Source organism: Nanorana parkeri, unplaced genomic scaffold, assembly GCF_000935625.1.
Source record: "Nanorana parkeri isolate BGI_ZX_2015 unplaced genomic scaffold, ASM93562v1 scaffold338, whole genome shotgun sequence".
In the NCBI taxonomy this organism is placed as follows: Eukaryota; Metazoa; Chordata; class Amphibia; order Anura; family Dicroglossidae; genus Nanorana; species Nanorana parkeri.
The window spans coordinates 749,042-758,797 of record NW_017306606.1 but is presented as its reverse complement, the minus strand read 5'-3'; positions in this window follow the sequence as shown (position 1 = coordinate 758,797).

Here is a 9,756-nt window from a genome sequence, read left to right as displayed (position 1 = left end):
GATAGAATGCTGACCCGGCACGGGAGCCGCGCTGTGTCAGATTACACAGCGCAGCTCCCGATCGGGCTAAGCATTCTATCGCCATGGTAACCATCAGTATCCGGCGGCCGGCGGGCCCCCCATCTCTGCGCCGGGAGTGTCGGATGAACGGATGAACCGACACTCACGGCGCAGAGATGGGGGGCCCGCTGGCCGCTGGGTACCGATCCGGTGCTGGGACTGTGCTGGGCCCCCTAGAGGCCCGAGGCCCTGGTGCGTCCGCACCGCCTGCACCGGCGGTAGTTCCGCCACTGGAGCTGCCAATGGGTCATGTTAGGATGTGTAGTTCTACCACATTGAGAAAGATAGGAGGTTATGGGCTGATGATACATAAGGGTTCCAGCTTGGTTAGGTGATGTGTTTTGAAAGGGAAAGGGGAAACATTTTTATTAAGGTCATAGGCTTGAATGAAGAGTTGGGGAATCCACCTGGCCATAGTGAAGCAGGTTCCCCCCTATAGGGACCTTCTCAAATGATAAACTGTCAGACTGCTGGGGGGAAGCTGTAGGCGAGAGACTCGAACAGCTAGTACCAGACACTCAAGGAAAACCTCCTGAGAACTACAACCTTGTGAGTAAAAGTAGACAGAGGTATATCCCTAATAGGTTTAAGGGCAGTTTCAGAAGAACAAACAGAACCTGTGAAAAGGCTTTCAATAAAAAGTGTGAGGCAATATGATTTTGAAAGAGAATTACTAGGGCTGAGAGTTGTCCCTTGACGGTACTTAAGACTAGATTATGATTCAGGTCAGACTGGAGAAAAGAAAGAATTTTTAGAGTTTTAAGAAAAAGTTTTAAAGGAGGAAAAGCATAGATCAAGTTGCACTGACCTCACAAAGCATCTACTTTGAGGGCTAGAGGATCCCTGGACCTGTGAACAAACTTTATCACTTTGTTGCTGAGCCTGAAAGTCAGGCAAACCACAACTGCAACCCTCCATCCCAGAGACCCTACACACACCCTCTCACAGGCTGGCATCTATCATGAGAACATTCCAGACAGCAGAAAAAAGGATTTTCCCGACTCCAGGGCTGGACTTGAGAGCCACCAGGTGAGAGCAATTCTGGTTTGAGGTTTAGGCACATGCAATGGTCCATAGACTAGGGCTTCTTGTTCCACACAACCAGATTGTTGAGTTGCAATGGTCTGGCGTGGAATTGGGCATATGGAAAAGGGCTTCCATTAACCACGGAATCTTCATGCAAAAGTGGAGGATTTGTTGGCTCATGGATTGTAGCAAGTGAACATGGGAACATTGACTTTTAACCTTGAATTTGTAGGTTTCAGTAATAGTGCACTAAATTCACCTGTCGATAGTGGAACAATAAGCTGGCTGCCCCATATGTCTGCCATAAGTTTGACTACATCCATGTACCACAATCTCTGGGCCAGTTGGGAGTATTGAGGATCACTAAAATGCCTTCCATTTCTATCCAGGGCAGGAGATGAGCAGAAGAGTTTTAAAGGAGGGAAGGCGTAAATCAGGCTAAACTGATCCCACTTAGTCATCAAGGAATCCATGGCAAAGTCCCGGGAATCTCTGATCCAGCCAAGAAATTTGTCCAGCTTGAAGCTGAACTTGGACTCCTGTTCAAAAGGTCTAGAAACACTACTCCAGTATCCAGATGTTAATAGCTGGGAAAGTCCGGCTGACAATTTTCCACACTCAAGATGTGCATAGCAGACAGGGCCAGCGTATGAAGTTCTGCCCAAGCCTGGGTCAGGTCTACTTCTCTATGAGCTGCAAGACTTCTGGTGCCTCCCTGATGGCTGATGTAAGCCACGGCAATGGCGTTGTCCGACTGAATCTTGACTGAGTAACCCTGTGATTGGGAGATGTAGCATTGAAGGGACAACCAAATATCCCTAAACTACAGAATGTTGATTGGGAGATAAGATCTATCTGCCGACCAGGTCCCTTGAACTGAGAGGTTCTCAAGCACTCCTCCTCAGCCTAACAGGCTGGAATGCCTCATAAGCATCTTCCAGACATCAGGAGGAAGGATTTCCCCAATTACAGTGCCGGGTGGAAATCACACCCTGGCCTCTGTACTGTGTGTCACACCCTGGCCTCTGTCCTGTGCATCACACCCTGACCTCTGCACTCTGCGTCACAACTTGACCACTGTACTGTACGTCACACCCTGACTTCTGTACTGTGCATCACACCCTGACCTCTGCGTGACACCCTGACCTCTGTACTGTGCGTGACACCCTGACCTCTGTACTGTGTGTCACACCCTGACCTCTGTACTGTGCTTCACACCCTGACCTCTGTACTGTGCTTCACACCCTGACCTCTGTACTGTGTGTCACACCCTGACTTCTGTACTGTGCGTCACACCCTGATCTCTGTACTCTGCGTGACACCCTGATCTCTGTACTATGCGTGACACCCTGATTTCTGTACTGTGCATGACACCCTGATCTGATCCCCTAGAAAAAGAGCTTACATAGGGCACGAGAAGAACAGATATGACCATCTTTGGGGAGATTCTGGTAAGTTTGACAGCAGAAAATGAGGAGGAGGAGGAAGGAAGTGAAACACCAATTTGTAACTTGGTTAACACACTCTAAACCCAAGCATGTCCCGGACCCAGGAGGCAGAGAATGCCAAAAGATGTCCCTGTACTTTAGAAAGTGGGGGTGTCCCTTCATAATGAAGAGGCCTTTTGTCCCTGAGGGCGAGGACCTCCAGTGCAATTAAGAGCCTGTCTAAGATTTGACACCTGAGGTTTTGAAGGGGTGAAAGAAACCCTTCTTGAGGAGGGAGCAGTGTATGGGTTCACCAGAGGCTTGGACTTCTTCTGACGTAAGAAAGTACTCTTAACTCCCATTATTTGCTTGATATACAGTAATCCAAGGATTTACCAAACAGGTGTTCCCCAGGAAAGGGTATGAGTTAAAGCTGCTATTTGCATGAGAGACTCATAGACCAGCTTTTGAGTCATACGATTCCCCAGATCCTATCTTTGCATGAGAGGTTTCACTCTAGTACAGTACTTACAACTGGGGTGGAGGAAGATGCCTAGTGTGCCAGCACCATATGCAGCAGCAGTAACAAAGAGGGGGAAGGGGTTGAACAGGGACAGGCCCTGACTTACCACCCTCAGAGAGGCAGCTGACTCAGCAGCTCAGTCACTTAAAGGGGACATGGCCCACTAAGATGTTTTCTTCCTGGTGTAAGTCGTAAGGGGTTTTTAGGGGAAGACCTTCACTGCAACGGACTATAGCTCTGCATCTGTAAAGCACTTTGCATTAACTACAGATACTGCACAAAGTGCCAAGTAGAGTGCTCCATGCAGGATCTAGAGCCCAAAATGTTAAGGAGAGTTCTTAAGGCCAGTCCTGCATCTTCCTTCTGGGAAAAACCAATCTAGATAGTTGCTGTTATGTGCTGCAGTGGCTGTGAGCAGCATTAGGGAAATTTGCTAGAAGAATCTTCAGTAGAAAGAGCAAAAAAGGATGTGTTCTTTTCAGAGTAGAGAGAAGGCATTCATCACCTAAGGACATTTGCAAAAAAACTAAGAGCTAACGCAACAGCTTTGATTTGCAAGTGTCCAATCACCTGAAGGTAGCTACAAAATCCATCTGAGCAATAATGACCTCACTGTGTCCTGTGATGCACAATCAAGAAAAATAATATTGTTGATCCTGCCTATGAATATATTACATGGGAAGTAGTGCACCTTATTTCTCCCAACTCTTGACTTCCACAAACTTTTTGAACCTTTTATTATTAGTTTATTTCTTAAACTTGTATTCATTTATTATTTGTTTACAATATATGTATATTGTTTAGCTCATGCCTGTGTTTTAATTATAATTTTTATTTACCATATTGATATTGTTATTATGCATGCACTATTTCTTGCAATCGCACCGTGGGCATTGCTGTGCCGTACGTTCTGGTGCAGGCGGAAAGCGTGGCTGCGGTGCTATTGATTTGAATGGCACCAGCATGCACCCATCCCACTCCAGAACGCAGGGAGGCTTAATCAAGCGTTCCAGTGCATTCCAGCCACTAACCATGCTGGAACACACTGCATTAGGCATGAACAAGCCCGGGATTACAAATGTCCCGTTTAGATGCAACTGCTGTACCTGTTCAATAGATCATGGTCCCTGGATGAGGGGATAGAATGGGGAAGGACTAGAACCCCTGCCAGGTTTGCTCTGCTATCTAGGGCTCTGGTGGTGAAATTCTATCCTAACTTCTTGTCATGCTGACAATATTTTACCAGACAACAATAGCAATACAAACAAAAGTAAAATAGCTTTTCTTTAGTGAAGTAGGGAATGCTAAAACCCCTGTCAGATTTGTATTTTTCTCAGTGTCCCTCATGGAAATTTTTCACTCACTTCCTGGTGATTTAATCGTAAAAACTTGACAGTGGTTCTAATCCTTCCCTCCTCTAGCCAAAGCAAGAACAAAAAACCTTTTTGACTCGCCACACACTTTACGATCTATAGGGTTAAAAAAATTTAGTCTGTAAAATGATTTAGAGGTTGCATTCAAAAGTTAATGATTCATACTCTAAAGTTTAGCAGTGTACCCCAATATTTAATTTTTGGGTCATTACATTTAAACAATATTTATTTTGGGATCAAAAGTACAACTAATAACAAAAGCTATTTGTTGTGTTTAAGTCCTTCCATGGTGTCTCAAACTTACAAAATAACCTGAGACTTAGCCCAGGGCAAGCTATGCCCCTGTTTTAAAACCTCATGTGTCAAACATGCATAGAGGACTTAAAGGAATCTTTCATACATCTTATCTAAAACTAAAGGTGCTGCCTAGGATCAGACACTACAAAATATTTACTGTAACCTCTCATGTTCAAAAAAGCCTATGCTTTGGCAGGGTCGGATCACCCACAAGCGACCTAGTCAGGTGTGTAGGGCCTGGTGGGTGTTCAGAGATCCAGTCTCAGCCAGAGATCAAGAAGAAACTCGGCTGAGACTGCTTTGCTAAATCCTGTAGAACTGATGCGGGCAGCCACTTTTACATGCAAGCATGGCCACCTTGGCCTAGCACTCACCTGGCTCCTCTGCCCTCCTGGAAGCACTACTGGCTACTTCAGAAAGAAGAGCGAGATGGGAACACTGCCATTTTCCAATCTCCTTCATTTAGGGTGAACGCCCTATCAAATCCCGAAAGGGAGCAGCACTACAGGGAATGGAGGCATCAGGGGTTGGATTGACCCCCGATGTCTTTCAGTGAGGAGCCCTTCTCTATCCTAATAATGAATACCAGGGTAGGCAAACTCCAGCTGTGGCAAAACTACAAATACCATCATGCATCCACCTCTGGAAGTCATGCCTTTGTTTGTCAGATTCTTGCAATGCCTCAAGGGATTTGTAGTTCCATCACAGTCGGAGGGCTGGAGTTTGCCTATTCCTGCTGTATACCAAAAGTCCCCTCTGTGTGCCCTGAGCGGGCCAGAGACAGTAGAATCATTTAAAGTCATTTTGGTTTTAATCTAAACTAACTTGCTGTAATGGCTTTATTGGGTCACCTATCTAAGATTTTGGGTATCATAGATTTCCACAGTTTCACAAGCATATACAATACACTTGATATATTTGGTATTTATTAACACAGTCTCATCTTTTTATACTTAACCCTTTCACTAACACAGACATAAGTACTATGTCTGTGGTAGCAGGGAGCTGTAAACAGACGCCCGGCTGCTATAGCCGACTATCGACTGTTAGCTTTCATGTGATTTACTATCCGCACCCAAAAGGGGCTGCCCCACCCACATGAATACCTTAACCATGTATCTCGGGCTCCACTGCCCTCCTGCAGGCCTGGGACAACATATGCAGGAGGACCAACATCTTTTTATGCAGTAGATTTTCTGCTTTTAGAATATATATATTTTAAGGTCATTAGTACAGTTGCTAGTCTATAATGTTATTTTCTTATATTTTTGTAATATACATTATGAACTGTGTATGCATATGGAAGGTGGCTGAAAATTAAGGGGGGCAAAGCTAATAATATGCCTAGGGTTCTGTTTGGTCCTAATCCAGCTGTGTGCTTTGCCATGGAGGACACTGAGCTCCACTAGCCAATAAGGCACACTTGTTGGACAGGGATCAGCTGGATGTAGGGAGCTGAACACTTTCCCAAGTCAAAAAGTTAAGGTTTATATAGTGATGTAAAAAAGGAATCTTAGGGCACAGAGAAGATTGTTCTTTCATGCCAGCTCGTATGCAACACTTTGGGGCCCCGTTCACACCGGTCCGCGCAATTCGAACCTCCTCCCGCCCGATCTGCTCCCTGAGGGTTTTTTTCCACTTTGATCAGTGCCGTTTCCATACTACTTTCAATGGAACTGCGTTGATCAGCACGGTTTTGGCAGTTTTTAATTGCAATTCAGTTCTGAAACGCAATTCAAAATGCCCAAAACTGCCTTTTTAAAAATTGTGCGGCAGCCACTCTGATCTGCACCCGCCCTTGTGTGAACAGGGCCTGAGCTTTAAGTTGAAGGAAAGGAATGCTTTAACATTCAATGTTATAATGGCATTGTGTTTAGGATCATTGAAACTAGAGAAGATTGTCACAGAAAACTGATATGCAAAGTGGAGTAGCCCACATAAACCAATCAGATTCTGGTTTATTATCAGTGACAAAATTGTAATTGGCTGGTAGAAATAACTGCAAGCTGCACAGTCTTGTTTCCCTTATGAACTGTATGAGCTACATCAACAGTGCATCCATTAAAATTATAATAGAAACCATGTTCCTATGTCATATTGAGGGCATTAATCTATTAGCAGAGAGACAAGAAATGCTACACAGTGATCATCTGCACTGAAGAATGTAAGGAAGAATGTAATGACACTGAAGGCCTAGATAATTCCTGGAAGACGACCACCAATGTGGAAAAAGGCATAGAAGCACATAACCTTTATGGCAGAAAACATTGCCTCCAGGAAATGCATACATGTAAAATGAATATAACATCATTTATTTATATGGTACCAGCATATTCAAATATTTTTATGGTAGAATGAAAGGAAAATATGCACAGCATACAGTTACTGTATTGTGATTATAAATGGATTATACATGACCGAGTGTTATTACAAAAAGTAGCTTTAGAATTAGAACAGCAAGCCATTGTCTTACCACAATTATCAGGTACATCATAGCACAATTGTAACTAACATATGTACGCTGTTCACAATAAATCATACACTGCTATAGCATAATTGCATTTTACTCTAGCAAAATCCAATGTTAGTATCCAAATATGAGAAAAAACATTTTCTAACTTGGTCCTCTCTATTAGGAACAATAAATGTAATAATTTACACAAAACTAATTTTTTTTTTTTAAGTAATGAGAATATTTACTCTTCCCATCCTGAGTTCTTTTAGATGGTCAAATATTTTATTGGAATCATTCATATTGTGGGTAGTTTAATATTGTGGACTTACATAAGGGCAGATCTTTCATTGGGAATAGTGGTTGCTACAAAATATGCCTATCATTAATTACATTTATGACCCACTATAACTCACAGTTGCGTTTTCCCAATTTGACAGGTGGAGTGTGGCTTTTAAAATGTCCAGATTCTGCTGTACAAATATTGTTCAACATTGCATGTTACAAGCAATGCATTTGCCATTATATGCCTCAAAGAGAATTATACAGCAGCAATCCACTGCAGGGTAGTGATGGTCTGCCGGTTCGAATCGAACGTAAGTTCAATTCGAACAATGCCTGTTCGAGTGTTTGCCGAATGCTGAACTTTTTGGGATTTTTGTGGTCTGTTCGACCACACAACGTCCCACAAGGCAATGTGCTCTCTGAAGCTCAAAGTCTTGCACCGGTCAGGTGCAAGACTTTGCCCAATCAGGGCTCAGTACTCAGGTAGAGCCATGACTGGGCAAAGTCATGATGACTTTGCCCAATCATGTCTCAGAGCTAAGTCCCAGCAGCACACTATATAAGGCTGCTTACACCGCAGCCCTACGTAGTGTGTTGCTGCAGTCAAAAAAGAGAGTTCTATAGCAGAGTTCTATATACAGCGTTCTATAGCAGAGTTCTTTGTACAGCATCCTATATACAGCGTCCTATATACAACGTTCTATATCAGAGTTGTGTACTATAGCAGTCAGTCATACTGGTCTATTATAGCAGAACAGTTGATTCTAACAGTCGATTATTGCAGTCTATTGCCGTAAACATCATGTCAGAAAGGCCAAAAAGGCAGATGCTCCCATGCAGCAATAAGAGGGCAAGTAGCCTCTGTGACCGCAGGCTAAAGTCGTGGTCGTCGTCGTAGACAACGCTGGACGCTGTGATTGACCATGGATTAGGTCGGTGGATCCATTTTTTGGGGGGGGTAGTTTTAAATAAAAGACTTGTCAAAAACATGTCTTTTGTTTTTTTTTTCCAAATAAAGGATTTTATCAAAAGTTTGGACTTTTTAATAACTATTTTATTTAACCCTTTAGTGAATGGGTAGGGGTACAAATTCATTCACATGGGTGGGGGGCGGCATCTGGGTCCCCCCTTAATGAAAATGGTACCCCAATGCAAAAAAGCCCCCATGCCCGCAGATCCCCACAACCACTGGGTCAGGGTTGTGGGGAAGAGGCTCTTGTCCCCATCGGCACAGGGACAAGATGCTTTTCCATTTCAATGGTCTGGTATGGACCTTAAGGTCCTGGTATGATTTTAAGGGGGAACCCCACACACTTTTTTTTTTGTTTTTTTTACACGGGGTCCCTACTAAATATTCTCCCCAGACCTTAAGGGTCTGGTATGACTTTTGGGGTGAACCCTATGCTTTTTTTAAAAAAATGTGGTCCCTCCTAATATTCCTCCCAGAATATTTATTGACTAGTGTATGTCTATTTTAGATAGTGAACTGTGTACATGGTTCCATGCTTCATTGGCCCCTATATGGCCCTTTTCCAAATAAGTCTAGAAACTTAGTTACTGCTCTCTCACTAGATAAAAAATTTCTTCTGCATAATTATGCTACAAATATGTTTCCTTTTGAGACTGTAAATATCAGCTAGTGGGTGTTTGCTACCCATACACTGCCAGCTTCATGATCGTCTCTCTTGATTGTGGCCTTTGGCCCCGTTCACACCTTTCTTACGCCTGAAAAACGTCGGTAAAAACGCGCGTAAGACGCGCATACATAAAACGCCAAGGTGTGAACCCAGCCTTTATGTGGACATACTACAATATATCTCTGATGTCATCTGGTTTCAGGTATAAAATGTATGGAAAACTGTATGAAAAATATATGTACCGTATGTAATTGTTTTGCACGTGTTCCTGAACTAAGAGGACTCCGGTTCTAAGAGTGTGTCTCGATTGACGATGCTTATGATTCGCCTTGACTTCTGGTGCATTGGTGCATGGTTTATGGCTTCTGATTATTGTTTTATGGATTCTGATTATTATTCAGCTAGACTCCTGGTTTTTGTTCCCTTGTTACAGTTTTTACATTTCCTGTTTCTAGGCCACTCCTGGCTATTGATCAGCTAGCTGCCTTGGTCCTTCTACTTAACTGTTCCTCATTATAACTAAGATAGTCTTACTTGACATGGAGAATCACCACTATTCTCTAAACATAACTTTTTTTTCTCTATCCATGAATGTTAATGAAATCTCTTAATAGTGCATCTTGTGATTCACATTTGTGCTTATAACTGCCCTTTATTATAGATATTTTAGATTTCT